This window comes from Sander lucioperca, chromosome 13, assembly GCF_008315115.2.
Source record: "Sander lucioperca isolate FBNREF2018 chromosome 13, SLUC_FBN_1.2, whole genome shotgun sequence".
NCBI classification, from domain to species: Eukaryota; Metazoa; Chordata; class Actinopteri; order Perciformes; family Percidae; genus Sander; species Sander lucioperca.
The window spans coordinates 16,508,042-16,533,348 of NC_050185.1; the positions used below are offsets into that span (position 1 = coordinate 16,508,042).

Below are 25,307 nucleotides of genomic sequence, written 5' to 3' on the forward strand. Positions count from 1 at the left end.
TAATTGCGATTTTTTCCCCAAATATTGCGATTACGATTCGATATTCGATTATTTTTTTTAAGCTCTTTGTCTTCTGTATTATTCAACAAAGAATAATATAATAATGTATAGTATGAACACACAATTACACACTAGAGAGTTAAATAAGTAAAAATATAGTATATATCTACACACACACACACACACACACGTGTAATTTTTTACAGTGCACAGAGAGGAGCTGCCTCCAGCCCCTCCCCCTCGTGAAGTTGCGTGCTGCAGTGTGCACTTGTTCAGAGAGGCTATCGTTACGTTAGCTAGTTGCTGGTGTTCTTGCCGTGGGATTAACTGTACTAATAAAACCGTTGAAACACCGCGGCCACGCTGCTGTGAAAGCTCCCCAAACGTCATTTATCAGTCTGATTGTTACCCCTCTCAGTGGCAGCTCCTCCACTCCATATCTTTATAACGGAGCTAACCGCTAACCGGAGCTAACCGCTAATCAGAGCTAACCGCTAATCAGAGCTAATCGTTGCCAACCGAGCCTTGAGTTCTGTGTGCCTGTATCCATTAACTGCATGTATAGACTCAAGCCCGAATAAAACCCTTCATTTTATTAAAATGGCTGTAAAAGTTTTAAACTACAACTCAGAGTTGTTTGAATAGCAGAAATCAGCTCAAGGTACAGTGTAGCGTTAGCATGCTAGTTGATGCTTTCTCTACGGGGTGCAGACTGATTGCTCTCGCGAGTCATGTGACCAAATCGCAGCCTTTGCGATTAGGAAATCGCGTTTTAACATATCGCGATATTATCGAAAATGCCATTAATCGTTCAGCCCTACTTAGAACACCTGTTAAGGAGAGGTGTCATACAACTTGGGAGCATGCCTATGTTCCCACAGCCCTAATGTATGTTCCCACAGCCCTATGTTCCCACATTTCTAAGAATTCTTTTTTTTTCACTGAAAATTAGGCCCTATGTTCCCACAGTTCCCACATTTCTAAGATTTACAATCAAACCTGGTATCAGATTTGATCCCCCTTTCTACCAATTTGGTAGCCAATTACACATATTCTCTATTTATATGTAGGACATTCTGTTGCTACAAATACTGTGCAACACCCCCTCAGTAATCCTTTTGAGTTCCAAGTTCTTAGATTTTTGTGTGCCTCTTTTGATTCAGCGGTTTTATGTTCCTGTGTTATATATTTCTACTAGTCACATATTTACGTCACGTATCAGATTTGATCCCCCTTTCTCCCAATTTGGTAGCCAATTACACCCAACCTATTATCCAGTAATGGACTACAAATGGAATGTAACCCTAACCCTAACATAGGGCCTAATTTTAAAGGTCCTATGACATGCTGCTTTTTGGATGCTTTTATGCCTTAGTGGTCCCCAAATATTGTATCTGAAGTCGCTTTCCCGAAATTCAGCCTTGGTGCAGAATTACAGCCACTAGAGCCAGTCCCACAATGAGCTTTCCTTAGGGTGTGCCATTTCTGTGTCTGTAGCTTTAAATGCTATTGAGGAGGAGAGACGGGGGGCAAGGTGGAGGGTGGGGGTGTGGCCTTGACCAACTGCCACTTTGCTTGTTTGTAAGCCATGACGTCTCTCTCTTTCTCGTGGGCGGGCCAAATTCTCTGGGCAGGCAAAGCAGAGAAAGGGGAGGTAACCTTGGGCCGATCTGGAATCTGCCCCTTATGAGGTCATAAGGGGCAGATTCCAGATCGGCCCATCTGAGCTTTCATTTTCTCAAAGGCAGAGCAGGATACCCAGGGCTCGGTTTACATCTAAAAAGGAGAGATTGGGTTGTCTCCAGGAATTTAACTGGTTTAGAGTGGCAAGGTGTGGGGTTGGTGTTCCCGCTAAAGAACACGGATACAGATGTCCTGTTTTGGTTGATTTATTTGGCTGTGGTCTGTAATAATACAAAGTAACAATCAGTACAGCGAACACCATACATAAACACAAATGCATATACACAAACATAATAAGGTAACTAAGGTAGCAAAGGACTGTATTCGGTACTCAAGTATATCACAAGAATCATATAACATACACAAATCACCTCACACGATGCATACAGACAACGTGACTTAGCTTATTAGCTTTAACAACGCTAATAACAACAACAGGGATAGCATTAACTTATGCACATCTAAACAGTACACAATGTTAGCATCCAGTCAGACAGTATAATGTCGTTAATCTCACTTTATGTCATTTACACACAGCAATAAACCAGGGAGGTAGAGGTGAATGTTGAGAAAAGGCAAAGGAGATCACAGTATATCCACCAGAGAACTAGCATAACAGCACGGCGTTTCACACACGTGTGGTGCATTCAATAGCATCGGAACGGCTATGGTACGTTCAAGAGCGTGGGACATATAGAAACTTAAGCTCAATAAACAATTTAACAATACATTAACAATGTGGGCTTTCTAACAACACCTATCGCCATTTCTAGCCACTGGGGGACCATAGGCAGGCTGGGGGAACTCATATTAATGTTAAAAAACCTCATGAAGTGAAATTTTCATGCCATGGGACCTTTAAGAAAAATCTTAGAAATGTGGGAACATAGGGCTGTGGGAACATAGGGCTGACCCCATACAACTCTACTGCTTTGGTTTATTTTGTAGAAAAACACGTTTGTTGGTAACCAAAAGGTATCACACTGATATATCAGCATTGATAATTGAATGGGCATAGAACCTTCTCAAACAATCATTCATACTAAACAGGTAACCTTACCGAAAGGTTGGTCCGTAAGTTATTATCAAAAATGTGGATGAATAATCATCTGTGAAAACTATTGCAAAGACCCCCTGTGTCACTCTTCTAATGTTTACTTATTTTACATAATCCCCAGCATCCTGAGTTTAATTAATTTTGATCTGAGGAATAAGTTGCCTGGGCTGTGTTAACACGGAGAGAGCATGATAAGCAAAGTACCAAAACAGCTTTTCCAATGACACAGTTACATGGCATGCTGTTTGTATACAGTGAATAACTCCCAGATATTCCACACTGCCCCACTGTCTCTTGCTGCTATTAATAGTATTGATAGGTCTATTTAACCTTCCTGTTGTTAATGCATTCCCCAAATGCTCTTCAGGAGAAAAGTCGTTTTCCTGGTGGCACACTGAGCCCAAACTAAATGAATCATAGATGCAAGTGAGAGGCCAAATGTAAACAGTGTATCATTAAAGCACACACACAGACACACAGACAGACAGACAGACAGACAGACACGCACACAGTTACCAAAATCTAATGATGCATGACATAATTTAGTTAGGTGTATGCACTGTGGGTTTAGGAAATGAAAAGCAACTGGGGAAAAACATGTTTTTATCTATTTCATATTTTCGTTGCTAATGTGCTGTATTCCCCTCGATGGCTGACAATTCTTCTTTGTAAAAAAGGTATATCTTATCTCTCAGCATGACCCTACCTCTCACGCACAGCGCATATTTATAACTTGCAGTCAACTGCATACCAATTCTACCGACAAGACCAGTGCTCACGTAGCGGGCGAGCAAAATGTAGCGGGTTGTCAATGTGATATCAAGATAGAAGCAAATTAAAGGGCATAAAAGGCAACAGCCTAGAGAAGACAAGCCTTCATTTTAATTACATGCTTCATTCCGAACGGATCCGATGTTGCAAGGAAGATCTCCCGACTGGTTCGGAAAAGATGAATAAATAGCCAAAATAACGAGAAGATTGATGGAGAACAATGTGAAGCTTATGCAGCAGAAACTGAAGATAAGTGTTAGGAGAGGACAGGAAAGAGAAGAAGCAGAAGGCAGCAGTCGGGCATCGGGCGTCAAGAAGGGTTTTGTGTGTGTGTGTGTGTGTGTGTGTGTGTGTGTGTGTGTGTGTGTGTGTGTGTGTGTTTGAAGAATCAACATGTCACCAGGATGATAATTAGCAGCATCCTCCATTTCAGCCTCACCGCTTTATTTCTATACAATATGAAAAAAGGTGTTAAAGTAAAAAATACATGTTTTGCATTCTATTATGATTTTGTACCATACATTACCATATAGTATGACTAGAATAATATTGTATGAAAATTGTACAGAAATGCCCTTAATTATGTCACACAAGTTACTCAAACATTGTGTGTTTTGTTCTTGCTTTATCCCACACCATCATCTTTCTCTCTCCCTTTTTTCAGTGTCTTTTTAAGTTTCCTCACTGATGCACTGCAACGGTTTTCCAAATTTAGCACCCCTCTCCTCTCCTGTCTCCGTTCATCTTCACAATTCTGAATCCAATTTGTCATTTACCATCTTTCTGTCACCCTTGTCCTTCCTTAAAGATTGGAATCGAATGTGCTGCTGACAGTTAAAGCAGCTTTCCATCACAGTCGAGCTTAATAGCAATAAGGTGGCTTTACCTGTGGTTTCCTTCTCCTCAAATTCTCCAAAGGCTAACCAAAAGCACCAACAATTATAGATAAGACCATTATATGTGGCGGATAGCTCTCAGAGAAACAGTGGCAACTCACAAATTGATCATTATCATTACCAACCTTTTAAACCATAAACTCCTCCAGTATTAGACTTTTGTGCACCTGCTGAACCCCCAAAAGTGTGTGTGTGTGTGTGTGTGTGTGTGTGTGTGTGTGTGTGTGTGTGTGTGTGTGTGTGTGTGTGTGTGTGTGTGTGTGTGTGTGTGTGTGTGTGTGTGTGTGTGTGTGTGTGTGTGTGTGTGTGTGTGTGTGTAAGTGTGAACAGTGCATCTATTTGTGCCTCAGCTGCCTACACAGATGATGAGGCCTAAAGCACTAATTAGAGCGCCTATGATTACTGCTCATTCCCCTTTTTTCTAGCATCACTTACACACTTCCAGACATTAAAAAACTATATTTAGATGAGGCAAATCTGTTTCTGCAAGAAAACGGTGTACCACAACCAGTGGGGACAGCACGATTGGCACATGTTACAAGGTAAATAGGTATTTTGCTGCCAAAGCTGAAAAAACGTTTTCAGTTTTTTCACTGGATTTTTGAAAGACGTCCATAAGCCTAAGGGTTGCAGAATTCCGCCTACGCATACGATCATTCATTTTATGTTAAATGAAGAAGCACCAGTGTTTTTGTCCTTACCTGACTCATCAGATTAATTTGAGAGTGAATAGCCTTTGTGAAATCAATACTAACCTGCTAAGTGCATATCATTTGTTATGCTGCAAGGAGCGTATTCTGCTCCTAGGAGAACAGTTGGCCGGACTAAGAAATTGTTTATAATAGAGCCAAACAAATTAAAGCATAAGTTTTGTGTTTGAGACAGCTCCATCTGATCAGTGAAAACTGAGTTCTGTATGGTTTAGTCATAGTCATAAAAGTAACAAAACATGCCAAATATGCTCTATAAAATAACTTTTAATAATACAACTGACTTTAGAACTAAAAGACAAGGGCAGTCTCCTCTGCAGGATGTCAATGGCAGTTTAAAGTGAAAATAGATTATGAGCTTACCTTCCCTTTACTATCTCCCTCTTTTTTTAATCATTCACACTATGATTTCAATAAAGCTTGACTGATGGAGCATTACTGGAAATATATATCTACAAGCTACAAAAGGCTGGCACTCAGCCAAAAAACAAAACATAAAAGATAAACGAACAAACAAGCAGACAAAAAACTGTAAACATCAGTATGGATTATTATTCTAATAATTGTTTATTCTCAACTGTAATTACATTTATCTACATTGACTACCAGTTTTTATGGTGATGGACTGGTGACTCCATTTTATGGTAGCTGTGTTTAGCTCTAATCGGTCTCTGGCACTAACACCTCCCATCCTCTGCCATATAAACAGCCAGTCATTGCAGATGGTCAATGTCCTCACACACTCCAAATCTCTCTCTCTCTCTCTCTCTCTCTCTCTCTCTCTCACTCACTCACTCACTCACTCACTCACTCACACACACACACACACACACACACACACACACACACACACACACAAACAACCGTATGGGCACATGGTTTTTTACCACTCATTAGCTTGAGAAATTATTTCCATGTTGCTGTCATGCTTATAATTAATTTCATGGATGTCGTTCTTATTACATGGCCAGGGTGCTTGAATGCCCTAAAAAATGAAATGCTGATGCAGCCTACTGTCTATTACATATTTCCATTGCTATATATTATTTCCCGTGGCCCTCTCTTTCAATATGTGCTGTGATGCCATGTGGTTTAGTAATATGTTTCTGCACCAATGCAACCAAGGTAATTTACTGCACATTCATCGTATTTGACACATAAAGTTGTAGACACTATGCACCAAATTGTTATGGGGGGGGGGGAGACTTGTCAGAGCCTATCATCGGACGATACTTGACAGTTAACATGTGACAGAGCTTCAGATTTTCAGGTGTGGTTGGAGCCCTGTCAGAGATAGTTTAATGCTGTACATAGAGCCGGCCCAGGGGATGGGGGGGGATACTCATCTTTATGCCTTGTCTTCCAACAGGTTATTTGCTTTATTGGTAATTCAGCATTGAAAAAGGCAGGGTCAAGCAAGCGTAAGTGTATATCAAAACATTGTGGGGCAAATTATTACTAAAAATGACACAAAGCACCTAAAGTGCATCAAGCTATTAACAGTTCCAGGCTGTACGTCACTGTTAGACAAATTAAAACCAGTTTACATTTATAGCTGACGCTGGTATCCAGAGATATCTCATTGAGTGCATGCAATATCAGAAATGTTGAAAAGAAACACTTTGAAATAGCACTGGGCAAGGTAACACTTCAGAATAATATACAATAAGGTGTACAATGCCTGAGTGGTTACCAAGGAATGAGTAAAAAACAAATCAGAAACAAATTTATCAGCTGAGTAAAGAAAAAGGATTTAATAGCTTTAAGGTGGCTTTACCTATGGTTTCCTTTTCCTCAAATTCTCCAAAGATATAGATGCTATTCAGTGGAAGAGGAGGATGTTGCATGGAGATACGTTTTTCTTTGTACATCAGAAACAGATAAAGGTCAGTCTTACTGTCCTAACAGTGGTGTGGCAGGAGCAAAGCACTGATGTAATTGGTGTGCAAGCTTTCAGCTGTCTTGTAAACCATTTAACATAACATAATATGGTAGATTCATTTTTTCAGTGTAGTTCCATGCAACCTCAACGGGATGAGATATGTTTATTTTTTGATGAGACACTGGAAATATGTATCAGAATCAGAATTTATTGGCCAGGTTTGCACAAACAAACATGGAATTTGGCTCTGTTTAATCTTTGCTTTCAAAGTACAACACTCACTTAACATAAGAATAAAAACAGAGGACAGTAAGAAATATAAAAAATTATACTGTTAAGTTGTGTAACTGCAGCTACTTCCTCTATTTTAAGTGCATTTCCACAGATAACAGTTAGATAAATAACAGGTCTTGTTTATTTTATTCATAAACCACATAAAATCTTACTAAAGAAGGGTTAACGTTGAAATGTAGTTTGTTCAAACAAATAACTTCCCAATACTGATCCTCTAAACCACAGTTCCTTCTTAATTAAACATTAAGAGCTATGTTTCTAGTTCAGCTTGTCAACATGATTACCAATTGAATTTTAACATAAATCAGTTTTCGTGCTTAGCACATGTTTTGTGAATACCAAGGCATGATCTAATGCAGGAAAAGAATGATAAGATACTTATGCTAAAACCTTACCATAGTAGAAAGAGATGGCAAGAGAATGAAATGCACTTCTGAAGCTGGTGGACATCAGCCTTGTGTTTTTGGCACCAGGGTGTCAGCACAGAGTGTATCCAGGACCTCCTTCAGCAATCAGAGGCTTAATGGATGACTGGCCTGGGAAACTGCAGAAGCCCGTTTCAGGAAGGAGATTTAACAAACTGAGTCTAACCCTGAACTTTGAGTTGATTTACCCTGAGGTGGGAAACTGAGTTTTCTGTTCCAGAACAGCTGATTTGAGAAAGAATTAAAAAAACGTTTCAGAGCGAGTCACATTCTTCTGATGGCGTTTTGCTATACAGTGGCTTTACTTATATGCTCTGCATCAACAATGTTGTAAAGAAAACTGCTGTTTGCAAAAAAAAACGTAATGTGACGCAAATAATCTGCTTGGATGTAGAGCATGCCCAAGATGGGTGACGTTAGTGATATGAGGATGGATAAAACAGACTGGTAAGAAAAACGATACTGTTCAAATAGGTAGGATAGTATCTGGAAATGAAAATGCATCTATAGTCGGGGCCTCAATATCATCTCCCGACGTATGTTTAACACCCTGCGAAGTAATACAGCTTCTTCATCACCGGGATCGTCGACACAAGGAAATGCCATGTTTTGAGAAAAAAAGTTTTATAGTCTTAACACAGCTAATAAACCAACACTGCTTTTTATTCATACAGATGACAACACTGCACTAAAATGTGCCTGAAACAGACTGACTGAATGAATGAGGAAATGAAAGAGCACTGTGTCAGAGGGAGGAGACTGAGAGAAACTCGAGGTTTCTTGAAGAAAACCTGTTCCCGATCAGGTTAGGTTCACAGGCTCAGTTACCATAGTAACTGACTCTGAGGTCAAGTTACCTCTCTTTCTGAAACGGGATGGAGTTACCCTTCTCTCTTCCCTCATCTCACGGTTAACAAATTCAGAGTTTTCACTAAACCTGCTTTCTGAAACGGACCCCTGGTGCTATACTGAAGTGATGGTCTAACTCAGGATGTGCCTGTCTCACACACACTGGCTCACACACTTGTGGAGGCATACACACAGAAGGATGGTACAGACAGACACACAGAGGGGTAGTGGGATTTCAAACGGCTTTGGGGAGGACAACATGATCTTTCAGAGACTATCAGGCATTAGTTTTGCAGCTTATGGTAGATGGCAGCATTCTGCACTGCCAATGTGGCATTTGGTTGGATGCATGCGCGTTTGTCAGTCTGACAGTCTATGATTTGTGTTCGCGACGCCCAGTTGCTCATCAAGACTTGTGCCACAAACACCAGTAAGGTCTGTGCCTCATGGCTTTGGCATATAATGTATGTCTAACCAGATGCTGTTCTTGACAGTTTAAATTGGATATCAACATAGCTTCAAGCAAGAAATAAAAATAATCGTATTCTGACTAGATGTGGATGTGTGAATGAAAGTCAACTGTAGAACTATCGTTACTGTATGCATGTTGCATATATTGCATGAAGTGACAATAGTGAAGGTGCCAGCGCCTGTAGTTGTTAGACTTATGGCAAACATGCTGTAGCAAAGTTGTCACTGTGGTCCACCACAGCATTTGTTTGGCTCTATTATAAACAATTTCTTACTCTGGCCAACTGTTCTCCTAGGAGCAGAGTAATTCAGTAAGCACATGTGTTAACCTCTCCCAATAAACCAATTTCATTTTAGATGCCATATATTAGCTTGTGGTGTTTCTGCTCATCCAGCACAAGGATATCGGTTTCCTCTTGGGACAAGCTTTAGTGGCAGGATCTTTCCCTGTAAATGCACCTTAGTACAATTTGCTGGTTGATGATGCAAACCCCTCAGACAACTGAAAATGTATTCCTCCTAATCCCACCTCTACCATGACCAACTTTTTTTTAACCAATTTGTATCTGTGAGGTATGGATTATAACATGTTCTTAATTAGCAACAAGCTACTTAAATTCAAATGACAACTAACACATTTCATTTGGGGCCAATTGATAAAATCTCTAAAACAAAAAGGGCATTTTCCTCCATAACTTTTACACAATAGCTGCAGTCTTTATTATTACATTGATTCTCCAAACCTTGGCCCTCTGGTCCTCCTGGCTGGGTGTAACAAAGTATAAAAGCTACAAGCTTCTTAATGATGACAAAATCTTCCTGTTTTGCTTTAGTAGTAATATGCAGGAAGGGTGTGCTAAACTTGTTACAGTAAATCAATATTGGATTAGGTTTTTAACTTTGTAATGGAGTAAACAGAAGAGGTGTTTTATTAAATTGCCATGATCAAATTTTCTTCTCATGTCTGGAACGATGTGTCACAACATTTGTAGAGATAAAAGAGCCATCCGTGTGCTTCTGTTATAGCTATTCAGTCACATTATTTGCAAGTCCAATTGTCCAGCTAAGTGGCTGCTGTCTTATACTACGGCCTGTCAAGCTACCTGTCTGTCTACTTGTTGATCATAAATTTGTCAGTTATTTTCAGTTAGTTTCAGTTATGCTAATGTTTCAATTGATTGTCTGTTAATTGCTAAGGCTATACTTTTATATTTTAATCCTACATTGTACATGTTTGTGCAATGCCTCTCCTCCAGCCTAACGTATTTTTAACGTATTTATGTCTAAACACTTGCATTTTCTGTGATGACTTACAAAAGCTTAAGAGATTCCCAATGCCCTAAGGCCTCCTTGCTTTTGTCAATCATGTTTTGTTCACATCGTCACGGTGGCTGAGTTCAGTGTTTGTCCCTTTTCCCATACACCAAAAGCTCTGATGGTGCACACATAATGAGCTCTCAGATATAATGTGCTTCTATATGTCGCATGCCCTGTGGGAAGACCACTTAAGAGACACCACGTGTTAAGGTGTGTGTGTGTGTGTGTGTGTGTGTGTGTGTGTGTGTTTGTTTTAATGGATATTGCAGTAGATATGGAGAGGCAAGGGGCATTGTAAATTGTGAACAAAATTAATTTACCATCCCTAATCCTTTTAATGGACAGGCTCTCCACAAAGTAATAAGTCATCATACGTCCGATATGGTTACACTATAGACAGGTCAAACCTGATCGATACCACAATGGCTGCCATAATCTACTGCAGTGAGACTGACAAAAAGGGAGGGATCACACAATTAGGAAAGTTAAGAGATTAGACACCAGCCAGCTATTGACATTATCCGTAGCACACCTGGTAACCATGGAGACAGGTTTTCGCTTATTGTCTGAGAATGAATAATGTTTCCTTATATTCAGTAGCCATCCCAGGAGATGAAAGAGAATAGGATAGGAAGTGAGAGAAGTGAAAGATTTGCAAACTCATGATAAATCAGGCAGAATAGGTTTGTCTTGAAATGTCTGATTGTGCCAAAATGTCTTCTGTTAATCATAATTTACATAGACTAAGAGTATATTGTATGTAATCACCCAATTTCTAAGGCTGTATAGGACTCGATGTATATCAATAAGTGAATGACAATACAAAAACAGCAGTGACAAATCTTTATTAGCACTATTATTCAGAAAATAAAGTAAATATACAGTCATGCCAATAAAGCCAATTTGAATGATTTGATCAATTCACCTGTTTTCATTCATCATAAAAGAGACAGCAGTACAGAGAAGATCCTCAATACAGCTTGTGTGTCTGCAAGCCTGGATAGATCTGAATATTAATTTGCATTCTGTAGCATTTTAATGTTGATAATATCTAAAATGTTAAACCAAAAGACATGTCTTCATTGAGTGAAAAATCCTTACCACCCATGTTTTACTGAAGCTACTGAAGCAACGAGAGCGTGTAGGTTGAAGGCAGTGCAGAGGTTGTGTGCTGTAAAACCATATCAGGCCACATCTACTCACCCACTGGAATGTGTGTCCAGTGAGTCAGTAGTTTGTCAGGGTGATGATACATAGACTGGGCATTTCGTAAGGCTCCAAGTTTCCCCATCTCATCCCCCCATCTCAAAGAGAAGGGCACGCCAGAGTGCAGTGAATAACCATATCTGGAACCAACACATGGAGAAGCCCACCCACCTGATTTGCTTTACAATATCATCAGAGCTTTAAGTACTGCTCGGAAAATGAAAATGACATGCGCATACGCACAAACACGTGCACTTGTGCACAGCCAGCCCATTGCCAACATTTATAAAATTAACGTTTTTAGCTTTCTGTCTGATGGATCAAAGAGGTTGTAAAAAAGCAATACTCCCAGTGATTGCTGAAGTAATTTAAATATTTTATTCCAATAGAAATCTTTACATCCATCATCTGCCCTATTGCTGGTACAAAGTACCTCAACTGAAAAGGCTGTACTGCTTGATGACACCGACATTTGTCCAAAGTGTTCATTCAGATAGCGGGTGTGTTTGAATGCAATTTGCATCTCTCAGCACACTCACCTTGCCTATGATAGGTGAGAATTAGAACATGTGTGTTTCTAGTCATGATTAGAGACCTATTCAGTATGATGACTGTTGCCCATTGACATTAATAGTGATAACAGGGATGTCTAACAATTCTGCTAGAGCAGCAATGACAGCAAAGCAGCGTAGAATGTATGCAGATAAAAGCCACGTAAAGATTTAAGCTGCGTATCTGAGTGAAAAAAATCATCCTTGATGTAGTCATGCGATGGCACACAACAGAAGGGAACATTATAGTGTGCTTAGTTTCATTCTTCACTTCTTGACTTAGCTTCTAAAGAATAGCTCGCTTCAGAGAGAAAGTTACAACCTTTCATACGCTTAGATTGATGTTATTTTCCCTTTTGTAATGTGCACCTGCTGATGTTGAATTCTAATAATAATTCCTTTGGCTAGATTGTTATGGAGTCATCCACATAGTATGATGGATTTTTGAATGCCTGGCATCAGCTCTGAAATGTCACCAGCTGAATATTTATTAGCACAGGACATTTCAAAAACTCAATTCCCTCTCGGGTAAAACACCAAATAACATCAGTCTTCCATTGAGCTCAGTTGACGTTTAATAAAAAGACTATTAAAGGTTTTTACCCTTACCAATGTGATGCCATAGTGGGAGCTGATGCCATTCTAGGCTGCAGTCATTAGAACAGATTTTCTCACTTACAATGAATGCATCAGTTCTAGTCAAATATTGACATATTACAAATGTATGGTTGCTGTGGAAAATTATTGTAGATACTCCATTTCACTACTTGGCCTTTTGAAATGTTGATATGTGTAACAGAACTCTCACATTACAGTCACCATTTTTACTGTCCTCATTTCCTTTTTTTTCAACCACTTGTGACTGAAATGGAAACTTGAACATATCAAGACATGAGATTGAATTGTGAAAAAACAAATCCTTTGAACAAATCCTTTAAATCATATTTATCAACATAACAAAGTACATACACACCGTCCAACTATGTCTCTTAACCTTTAATGGATTCATCATTTATCATACACTTGTCAGGTCAAAAAATTATTTTGTCCAATACTTGAGTTTATGACCATATCCCTGCAAAAGGAATAACATTCCCATTAGCCTCCGCCGTTTTGTGCTAATTAGCATGCTAATAAAAGCTAAACTAAGATGGTGAACATGCTAACATTATACCTGCTAAACATCAGCATGTAAACATAGTCATTGTGTGCCAATACGTACAATCTTACAGGTCCACTAGCATCGCTGTAGACTCGTTGTCTTGTTGTGTGATGTAAGGAGACGCTGCACTCAGAGAAACAAAATTGCTTGTTTAATAGAAGTCTATATCAATCAATGCTCACTTGGTACAAAGTAAAAAATCTAAATGGAATCAAAACAGCACACTCCTCTATGTAATTCATTAAGAAACTCAGAAATGTGTCCTTAGAGTTGAGAGATTTTATCTATCCTAGAGGAAACTTTTCCCTACAGAACGCAAAGGTTAAGTTTCACTTAAAACCAATTAAATCCATTGGCAGTTTGACACTTCTCCTGACATCATGCATGTACTGTCAGATTGCCTCAGCTAAGTGCGTCCTTTCTAAAGCAATTATAGCCATAGAGGATGATGTTAAAGTGTTCAGAGAACACTGAATAACATTGAATGCAGTTTTTTTTTATTTTATTTTTTATTTATTTTATTACAGGGACAGTGCATATTAATAAACATTTCTGTCAATATGCCAGAATTAACCAGAAGGCTATTTTTCATCTGCAGTCCCTAGACAGATGGTAAAAAAGTCACCCTAACAGAAGATAAAATTACACTTTTACATTACAATATAACATTAAAATACATTTGGTAAAAAGTGCTATTAAGCTAAAATGCACAATAGGAGCACAGCAGACAACAATCAGACAAACATCGGACAAAGACATTAAAGCACCCATATTATGCTCATTTTCAGGTTCATAATTGTATTTTAAGGTTGTACCAAAATAGGTGTACATGGTTTAATTTTCAAAAAACACCATATTTTTGTTGTACTGCACCGCTCTCTCTCACTGCTGCAGATCCTCTTTTCAGCTGGTCTGTTTTAGCTACAGAGTGAGACCTCTTTTCTTCTTCTTCTTCTGTACTATCTTTGATTGCACTCGCACATGCTCAGTAGCTCAGATGTAGGTCATGTCAGCTAGGGGTGGGCGATACTGGGAATTTTGGTATCAATCCGATACCAAGTAAATACAGGGCTAGTATCGCCGATACTTTTTACTTGTAACGTCACGATCATTGAATAATTGTGATTTTGCCTTCAGTTAGTTGATGATGATTATGATAAAACACAGGACAAAGATTTTAGGCAAATCTAAATGTTTTCATTTACTAACTAGAACAATATAAAACAATGTAACAGTATAAAAATAATAAAATAATATAACAAAATATAAATATAACAAAGTCAACAACACAACCAAAAATAAAATAAATAAAAAAAAAAAATAGAGAGAGAGAGAGAGAGAGAGAGAGAGAGAGAGATGCGCTGTTTGCACACTGCGCACAGACTTGGAGAGACGCTGTGCTTGCATGAACTCGGGAGAGAAACTGCAACAAAAGTATCGATCCGATACCAATACTCATCTTGGTATCGATACTATTGATATTTAGATCGATACGCCCAGCCCTAATGTCAGCTAGCTAGCTCCATAGACAGTAAAAGAAAGGCTGTTTCTACAACTTCGGCCAGTTACAAGGCAGGATTAGCTGGGAGACTTCTAAATGAGGGCGCGCATAAGTAGTTATTTTGTAGATTATGGTGAACTTGTGTGTGTTGTAGCAGTGCTTTGCTATTGAGAACGAGGTAGCATGCTAGCGTTAGCATTAGCGTTAGCATGCTAACGTTAACGTTACGAGCTAATGGTTGTGGTTAGCCAGCTCGTTTCGGCTTGTGACCGATTTTGAACAGCTCACCCAGAGACTGAAGGCAGGACACATTCAGAAACTGTATCTCACTCTAAACAGCGTGGATGGATTTTTTTCAAAGTTTGTATGTGTGTGGAAGCACCAGAGACACAAAAGAACACCCCAAATCCCAGAAAAAGTGTTTTTTTTCATAATATGGGCACTTTAACACATGCACAAACACAAGGCAAGAAGCCAGCAGGGGGCAGTGAGAGCAGGTCAAGAAATTAATGGTAATGTTGACAGTTCTGATTATCAATGAGCCATTTCTTTAACTGGATCTTGAATGTACTGTAAGTATTTATATTTCTGATGGTTATGGGGGTGAGATTCCACTCAGTAGCAGCTCGAACAGAAAAAGAAGTATGGCCAAAAACACTTTTCCTAAATGGAATGATACAATCTCCCCTCACTGCACCTCTGGTTTTTCTGTGATCAGCTGTTCGGATGTTAACAAACTGGTGGAGAGGAGGAGATGACAAACATAGGCCTTGGTGGTGTTGAGTTAAAAGATGCTGCGGCCGGATGGAGAGCAAATCTAATTCAAAGCATTACTTCCTCAGGAGGTTTTTAGTCTTCAGACCAAGAGGGGATGTTTTCCAAATGGTTGGGCTCAAGTTACATGCAGCCAGTCATCTGTAATGCAATAATGATGTTAGAAAACACAGGAGGGGAGATCAAGTGTGTCCAGCAAGTAGCTTATACACCCGTTCAGCCTTCTCAAAAAAACAGATCCATGAACAACTTTAAAATCTTTCTACACTGCAGTTTTATCCCTTCATCTCCTTCTATACCCCCTAAGTCTTTGCTTTTATAGTTCAACCATACACTCAAACACCAGCTGGTCTTTGGTGCATGAAAAGACAGACATTTACTTTCAAATAAAAATAAGTCTCTTTTTATTTCACAGGCAGATATCTTTCACTCCACTTACTTTGTTCCCACATGTATGCCAAGCCCCTCTAAATCCTGGCCATATTTTCTACCGTTATCTCAAGCTAGTTAGTTTCAATCATGCATGTCTAAAATACCACCAGGTATGGCTATTATGGTGTTTTAGGTCCACAAATCTCAATTATATATATTCATATTTTTTGGCTTTACTGTGTTTTATTAATGCACCCACGCACTATGAATTAATATATATATAATATTTAATATTTTATTTTCTTTACCTTTTTGAGGAAACATCTCATTTCAAATGTATCTTTTGTAATTTAAATTACAAATAAATTACTTATCCATGTATCTATCACAGTGCATGGCAAATTGTAACTGTGCAGGAAGAAGACATTTATTATTGTGAAACAAAAGTAATGTGGTCAAGCTAAAAGGTTAACTTTTAATTCCAAAAGTGCTTTCCTTAAAGTATTTTGAAAGATTGTTTATTTTTGTAACAATAAAAAATAACACTTTTCAGGGGTATGGGATACAAAAGAGATACAAAAGGAATAGTTTTGTCTGTTTTTACTTTGTAGCTTACTTTAGTTATTATAACACAAACTAGAACACATCTTAAGCTACTGGAAGGAAACAGTGATGGTCTTATTATCTGGGCAGTTGCATAAGTGCCTGATGATGAGGAGCTTCTAGTATTGATCAAGTGTTAGTAGAAGTAAAAAATGAAATAAATGCAGGCAATATGATGGATGACAAGTCGGTCAGAGTCTCTGGATAAATTGAAAGCAGTTTGTGCTGTTTAAGAGGGGAGATGTTAGGAAGACAGCTTTATTCACTTCCGTTTTTCCCGTCATAATAAAAGCTCTATGTTTACTGTAACTTCCTCTTAACCTTCAACTGAGAGGTTACACAATAAAATACCTTACAAATGTAACAACTTAATGTTGAATTCACACGTTCTTTTCACATCGTAGGAAAGCACATCACTATTGCCAGAAATGTTCGCTAACCAGTGTATGATGAAGGCATGTTTGGTGGGTAAAATTAGAAAGCTAACATTAGCTAACGAGCAGCAGTCGCTCCGCTCCCACTGTAGGGAGACTCCGAGAGAACAGCTGACAGCCCGGGAGAGACTGTCTGGTTAACACAAGTTTTTAGCTGTGACTGTCCTTCCTTTGCCGTACTTGGGGTTGCTGCGTTTTGGCTGCTGTCTGTGGATTCCTTCATGTGCGGCTCGTATTCTTTCGGATGTTTCATGCGCAGGTGTTTTGGCAGCAGCGATGTTGTGTGTTGTTTGGGCTCGGCTTGGGTCGCTTTCTTTTCTGGGTGCTGACGGGCGGTGTTTTTTCTGCTTGCGAGTTCCATTTTCACTTTCTCACAGCCTACTGATGTACTGGTCCACCTACATTAGGTTCGGCAAAAACCGAACCCCGTCAAAAAGCCCAATATTCGACCAAATTTGAACCCGAATCCTAGATTCGTTGCATCCCTAATTTTTGCCATGATGCATGAAGATGAATGTTTTAACACATGTAGTCCTCTGTCAAGATTTAATGCTGACAAGCACCGAAAGGCCTTTAAGGTCTACATTGATTCATTGTAGCATCATGATGCAGCAGACTGGCGAGCCATAGAGTCACACTTTGTCTCTGCTAACACAAAAAGTGAATTTAAAGTGCCCATATTATGAAAAAAACACTTTTTCTGGGATTTGGGGTGTTCTTTTGTGTCTCTGGTGCTTCCACACACATACAAACTTTGAAAAAAATCCACCCATGCTGTTTAGAGTGAGATACGGTTTCTGAATGTGTCCTGCCTTCAGTCTCTGGGTGAGCTGTTCAAAATCGGCACGAAACGAGCAGGCTAACCGCAACCATTAGCTCGTAGCATGCTACCTCATTCTCAATAGCAAAGCACTGCTACAACACACACAAGTTCACCATAATCTACAAAAGAACTACTTACATGTGCGCCCTCATTTAGAAGTCTAAAGTCTAATCCTGCCTTGTAACTGACCGAAGTTGTAGAAACAGCCTTTCTTTTACTGTCTATGGAGCTAGCTAGCTGACATGATCTACATCTGAGCTACTGGGCATGTGCAAGTGCAATCAAAGATAGTACAGAAGAAGAAAAGAGGTCTCACTCTGTAGCTAAAACAGAGACCAGCTGAAAAGAGGATCTGCAGCAGTGAGAGAGAGCGGTGCAGTACAACAAAAATATGGTGTTTTTTGAAAATTAAACCATGTAAACCTATTCTGGTACAACCTTAAAATACATACATACATTATGAACCTGAAAATGAGCATAATATGGCTGCTTTAAAGGCAGTTTGCAACATTACAATTAAATAGAAAAACTGTAACAGCCAACTACTGTAATGGTGCTGTGCATAGCCACACAGAGAGTATTTTGTGCCTGAGCAAAATCAGCAACCAGGCTCACAAAGGGCCTTATCTTGCACCCGGCACAATGTGGCGCAAAGCCCGACGCAAGTGTCTTTGCTTTTTTAAGACTGCCCAGCACCCACGTCATTTAAATAACAAATGCATCTGCGCCCATCTGTGCGCCCATGGGCGTGCTGGTCTTACAGGGAGGTGTGTTCAGGTGAATTTGTTGGCGTATTGCTTTCTTGAGGCAAGGGGAAGTGATCGCGCCATTGACTAACAAAAACCTGGTCTAAAGTCAATAGCGCACCATTTCATTGTTATTTTAACAGCGCATTCGTAAAATGCGCCTAGGCTAATGCACAGTGCACGCACACTATGCTTGTTACACACACAGGTAAGCGCAGCAGCACACAGACATGCAAAAGATTACAAATACAAATATTACGGTGCAAATCCGTCATCATAATAGCAATGCGCCAAGGTACAAACGCACCTGGCTTTTAAAGGGAATGGGAGATGACACTCTGATTGGTTTAGTGCATGTTACTCCCAAAGACACTGAAGATACTAAGTACAACCCTATTAAACCATGCGCCCGGCGCACGGACCCTTTTTCCCGCTGTCAAACTAGCAAAAGTGGATTTGGACATGCCCTAAACGCACCTGCCACCTGCAAACGCCATGCGCTTCACGCCGTGCGCTTTCATCGTTAAAATAGGGCCCTAAGTGTCACGCCAAAAACAAGGCATTAATAACCACACCATTTCTAATGATGAAGTAAACTGATGACCTTGAAATATGCATACATGGAAACAGATGTGGTCAAACAGATGTGGTCAAACAGATGTGTACATTAGTGGAAAATGTGAATTAATAAATGAATATGGCACATTTTCCTCAGAAATTACAGGCATGAAATTTAACTCTGGATAATTTTATTTTACAAATTTAAAATGCAGAAATGCTGTCGCCCTTACTGTATCGGCCTGAAGTGTTGACACATAATTACAAATAATGGGTAAGTGTAAACAGTCTTTCCATACAGCTGATGCCAAGTTACATTACTGGAGTTTTGCCCATTGTTAGTATTCAGTGTTTGAAAATGCTGAGTCAAACAAGCTGAGGATTAAGACTTAAAGTTGTCGTAAAAATGCTGCAGAATGTCTGACATGCCACTAGATTCTCCAGCATATGGAATGCCTCTTGATTATTCTACACCATGGAAAGTATGATCCTTCCTTAACAGCTAATTTAAATGTTGATTATAAAGTATTCTATTTTCACAACTCACCAGGAAATGGGCATTTACAGGATTAATGCATTCTGGTAACATTTTAGGTTACACTTTCTAGTGTGGCATTCATCCCAAGTATACAAGAAATGTACAGAGTATGCAGCAGCAGTAACAAGCAAAAACATAATGAGGATATCATTTTATGATGGAAACTGTGCAGTTGTTTGAAGCTGAGCAGCATTAAGTTTACATGGCAGTGAAAGTATTTGCTGTTAAACTTCAGTGTAATTCAAATGTGTCTACTAAGTGACTGGAAGCGCAAACAGGAAACAATAGAACAGTATCAAGATCATTTAACATTTCTTTTCTCTGATTTCTAAATTCGCTGCTTATGTTGATTTGAAAAAGGCAAGTTACAGTGAAACAGCCCCACACTAGGGGTGACACCGAATAGTCGAAGATTCGATGCATCGATATGCGGAGCCTGATTCGACCACCAATCTCACAGTCGAATCTTCGCGGGTGTTATTATGAAACGAGGATCATACCATTTTGGCAATATGGGGGTGCTCAATGTCTAATTTCACACAGAACTACTGGTTTTGTACGGTTATATTATGTTATATACAGCCTTTAATTATGATAATGCTGTAAAAAAAAAAAACGTGAAAAGAAAGATGCGTTCAATAAATATTTTTTACGTGTGTGTGTCCAACCACCCCTGTGACAGATTTAAGTTTCACTTTCCCTGATCCGTGACAAAGTGTGGATGCACTTTGAAATGGTAAAAGATGATCCAAAAAAAGTAAAATGCAAGTTGTGCCAACAGCTCATGTCCTACCACTCGTCAACAACAAACATGGCTTTCCACTTAAAACGGGTCAGTTTATTACCAATAAAGACGGTTCACTCTTTCATATATAATGGCGCTTTTAATTTACGAATAGCAATATCATATGTTGGGACTTAAAATATATGTCTTTTTTCTAGATCCACCCACAGTATCAGACTGACGACGGCAGTTCATCTAGTAGTAGTAACGGAGCTGCGCCAAAACTAACTCAAAGAAAGCTAGATTTGAGACCGCCATTGTCCGAGAAAAGGAAAAGAGAAATCACGGACAAAAGTTTATTGCGCTCGACATGAGGCCAGTGAATGTTGTGGACGGTGAAGGTTTTAAAGAATTAATGCGCACACTTGAGCCAGGATACACAGTTCCCAAAAGAGATACGGTTATGCATGCGGTGGATGCGAAATACGCGTCCACAGTCTATGGTCCATACGTGCAGAGGTTTACATGTTAATAAACAATTGCAAAGCAGTCAGCCTCACCACAGATATTTGGACCTCGCTGCAAATGGAGGCATATCTTACCGTTACAGCCCACTTTATTACTGACTCCTGGCGACTGGAAAATTTTGTGTTAGCAACAAAAACCTGCTGACTAGTGTCGTGCCCCTCCCAACCCATTCACACACACACATAGATGATTCGACTATCAGTCGACTACAGAAAAATTTGACAATTCTGATTCGAATGTGTAAATCCTTAGTCGGGGACACCCCTACCCCACACTGTTAATTTTATGATGTAGTATATGCCTCTTAAGAGAATAAAAAAATATCACTATTCGTATCATTTTCACACATTTAATGTACCCTAATGCTGCTTTTCTGTGGCATTTTGTTTGTTTGTTGTCTTTGGTACAGATACCCTGTGGTGTTTTATTCAATCCGTTGATTGAAATGCTTTCAGCCTTAATGCGTCTGTTGTAAGCTTTCTCTCTCTTTTTTCTCTATCTATCTATGTATGACATAAATCTGACTTACTGTAAGACGTAAATGGAATGTCTAAATTGTGTTTTGTGTGTCTGTGTGTGTTTACTGAGATTTCATTTTCTACAAACAGTATAGCAACAGCAAATCACATTTTTTTATACAGTATAATAATTGTTGTAAAACTACTGTATATAATAATCCAACAATAGGAAATTATGTCTGTCTTGCAAAGCACTTTTATTTATCCTGTAAAAATACTTGTCCACAAAATTCATGTTATATTCTTTGTCTTGTCATTCATACATGCAGAGCTCTGTACAGAGAAGACACAGTGACAAAAAAACGAAAAACTATAATAATAGAGCACTAAAAAATTCTGTATTTTTCAGAGTGGTCATTTCCATGGTGGTGTGACCTTTAAGAGACTTTAGAAAGCTCTCTCCTCCCAAGGTGCTAGATTACGCTTTTTGAGCAATTTGCTGTTGTTTTGTACCCACCCGCAGTAATTACAGGCAAGATGAAAAGTGAGGAGACCAGTGCTGGGTCATTTTGATAGTACCAATAAACTCTCACTGAATCAGCTAAGAAGCATGCTGTTTTAATGGAAGAGGCGTAAGGGAAAGGAGTAAAACCAGCAGGGCATGCTAATACTCTCAGCTGCTACTCTGTAGTGCTCAACCTTGACTCAGGAGGTTTGCATAACTGATAAATGGAAAAGATTTATTTGAAATATTTTTATGTGGTCTCTATGCTCTACCAGTTCATCTGAAAATGAGTTACAAATGACCAAAAATGTTGAATCATTAGGTTTCTGCCCACACGTTTTGTGGCATTTTTCTTATCTGCTGTCATGTAACCAGCAATTTTGCATTGTTGAGTATACCTGCCCTCCTTCACCAATTATTGCTGAAGTGCTGTCAAGCAAGGCACTTAACCCTCCAACACTATCTCATAAAAGTCTGAAATGTAAGACTCTGTGTTGCGGACATAAATAATTTATAGATTACATTTCTACACCACAACAAAGTTTTTTTGGTGCAGTATTTTTGCTTATTCTCCATTAGTCTCGCATTGCCAGACCTTCCTCCACAGCACTGCGGAGGAGGGTCTGGCTAGTCCACACAGCATTGCGGGATGGGAGAAAAACATGCTCTGGTTTATTGGCTTTTCTTTAAACCAATCACAAACGTCTTGGGCGGCGCAAAGCACCGTACGGAACAACGGAGCCTCTGCAAAATAGCCTCGGGAAGGAACTTGTTTTGGTGGAACATGTGTACATTCAAAGGTTGTTTTAGTTGGGCAACAGAAAACTCAGATTGGATGGATAGTTTAGCTAGCTGTCTGGATTTACCTTGCAGAGATCTGAGAAAAGGTTAACTATAATCCTCATAAATTGACCGGAGTTTAAAATGTCAACACAAAGGAAGCCCAAGGCAATGGATATCTGGCCTAAATGAGTGAAATCCAGCGGAATTTCCGTCGGTAAAGGAGCAATCCCGGAAGTGGAACGTCAAGGATAAATGTATAAATGCACAACTGGTTCAAATGTTGAATGATAATCAAAGGTGCCGGTTCAGTGAGGCATTTGACAATACAGAATGTTTGATAGATGACAAAAGCCCATGCTATGTGTTGTTCTATAAAAGTCTTCCCCGCATCCTCAGACCAGGCTATTATTTTTGAGGTAGACACTGCTGGTCTTTCCCCTGTGTTCCCCTGTTTGCTTAATATCCTATTAGTGGAGGACACAATCAATGCAGTTTGAGCTAATAATTGGATTTCTTTGGGTTTTGTTTTTACCCAAGGCTGGTGGAGGGTGAAGGAATAAAGCATGAAACATGACTTCCATCGGTCTGCTCAACTTACCTTTATTTGCATTGTGATTGGATTCCTTGTCTCATAACCCATGACCCTGATACCCCTGGAGAGGTCGATAAGTGTAATTACTGTCAGCCTCCCAAGACGTGCGTGCGTGCGTGCGTGCGTGCGTGCGTGCGTGCGTGCGTGCGTGCGTGCATGTTCACAATCACATCCATAATCAAATTAATCCAGAACAGCTTCTTGTATTGTTAAAAGCTGAGGAAAGAAACACTGTTAAGCAAGGGGCAACACCACCAATTACTGTTACAATTCGATTGGGCAATATCATAATAAAATAATAATAAGATGATGAAATAAAGCAATAGTTTCTGACACAGACTTTTACTGAGGCTTTTTTCTCCTTTGTTGTATGTATGCCATTTTCTCCGATTAACTTAATTTGTAATATCACTATTTTAGCCGATAGCCTTCCTTCACGATCTCACATCTAGTGACATTTCCATTCTTTGACGGAAGGTGACGATAATACTTAAGTGTGGTCGCAATTTTCAAGTGTAAGGAACAAGCAGCATCCACACAACAGTTAAATGTGTCCTTGTTGAATCTGCACAAGGTAAAAATCATATTCAAGTCAGTGTATCATATTTACAAGACACTTATAATAGAACAATGTACTATAACAGTAAGTGAGGTTTAAGGAATCTTGCCCAGAGTCAAATGCAAAGATAAGCATGAATTTATTTCCAGCGTGCCAAGTAAAGGTACAAAGCAAAAAGAGAGGCAGGAGAAAGCAGCAGCCTAGCTGTGTCAAAAATGAAAAAATGCTCCTTCCAACAACCCTAATGCTGTCTTTATTATGCAATTTGCTTTTTTTTTTTACTTCATGTGAGGTTATCGTGTAAAAATGAAACCTTTTTGTTCTAAAGTGAAAACAAATCTATGTTTTGATTATCAAAATTTACCTTGTATTGGCAGAAGGGGGCCGTTTTCAAATGTTCTCATTGGTGAAGAACACCAGCTGTAGTATAGCTATATATTATAATAGATTACTTTGTAGATAAGACGATGGGAAAAAGTAACAAAGTGTCTACAAAAACTAAAACCCCCTCTGCTGCATATTCCACTTCTCAACTGCCAATTGGTATTCTCAATATGTTTGAAACAACTGTCATTCTTTCAAAATATGGCTAATTATGCCGCTATTTGGTGAAGGTTCAGGTGGGGGATAGCATCACAAGGACGCAGAATGTTGAGTCATATTTTATCTATGGCAGACATGACGTAGACACATGCATCTGTATTTAAAGAAGTTAGCAGTGGCACAGTGACAAAGGAGCACACATGCAAGGGAAGTAGAGAAAAAAACTGACTGAAATATAGATTCCTTTTGGATTTTTACATTTATTTCATGAAACTAGGGGCCACTATGATGAACACAGTAGTCACCATCTGTACACTGTGAAACCTTAATTATGTGTGTTTAGGTAGGTGTTATTTGCATGCTGATACTTGAAAATTATTCCACCCGAATTCTACATTAATGAAAATATCTGAATGAATTAAATCAAGTAAGTCATCTTTCAACTTTGAACATGTCAGGCATGAATATTTTACTTATGTTCAATTATCTCCCTTGTTGAAAAGGACCCTAATATCAGAGGGACCAGAATTCAAAGCTGTGCGCCTCCAACTAGGGCACTGTTTTTTCCTTTTGAACAGAGCTTTCATAAGGTCCTTCTTAACCATGTGCAGCAGGAGCTCTCAAACCTTTTGGCAGCGGCTGCATGAACACAAAAAAGCAAAAAGCAAAGCGTCGCTGTAACCTAGAATTTGTTCGTTTGCCCGCCTGTTCGTAAAATCCCCACACAAGCAAGGGATAGTTCAAAGCCTTTGTTGAAATAGTGTAAGGATATCTCAAAAGCAAACTAAAGCCTGAGTATATGTTTGTTTTGTAAGCCAGTCAGACAGTGTTGTCGCTGCCCTTGCCCGAGGTGTTTTCACACACCTCGGGCAAGGGCAGCGACAACACTTTGTTTGCAATTTTGTTGTAAAATGTAATCATGAGCAGCTAAAGAACTTTAGTAAATTGAACAAACTGATTTATATCCTCATTTCAGGCATAGTTTATGCCCT

The 25,307-nt window shown here is 39.2% G+C and overlaps 1 long non-coding RNA gene across 1 annotated transcript; it reads right to left on the reverse strand.

Moving 5' to 3' along the window:
* Window positions 1–1,873: 1,873 nt before the first annotated feature.
* Window positions 1,874–23,029, reverse strand: LOC116037121. Its single transcript, XR_004101792.1, has 3 exons — window positions 23,020–23,029; window positions 22,705–22,715; window positions 1,874–2,383 (listed from the first exon to the last, which is right to left on the reverse strand). It is a non-coding gene; the product is annotated as an uncharacterized LOC116037121 (long non-coding RNA).
* Between the last annotated feature and the right edge of the window lie 2,278 nt (window positions 23,030–25,307).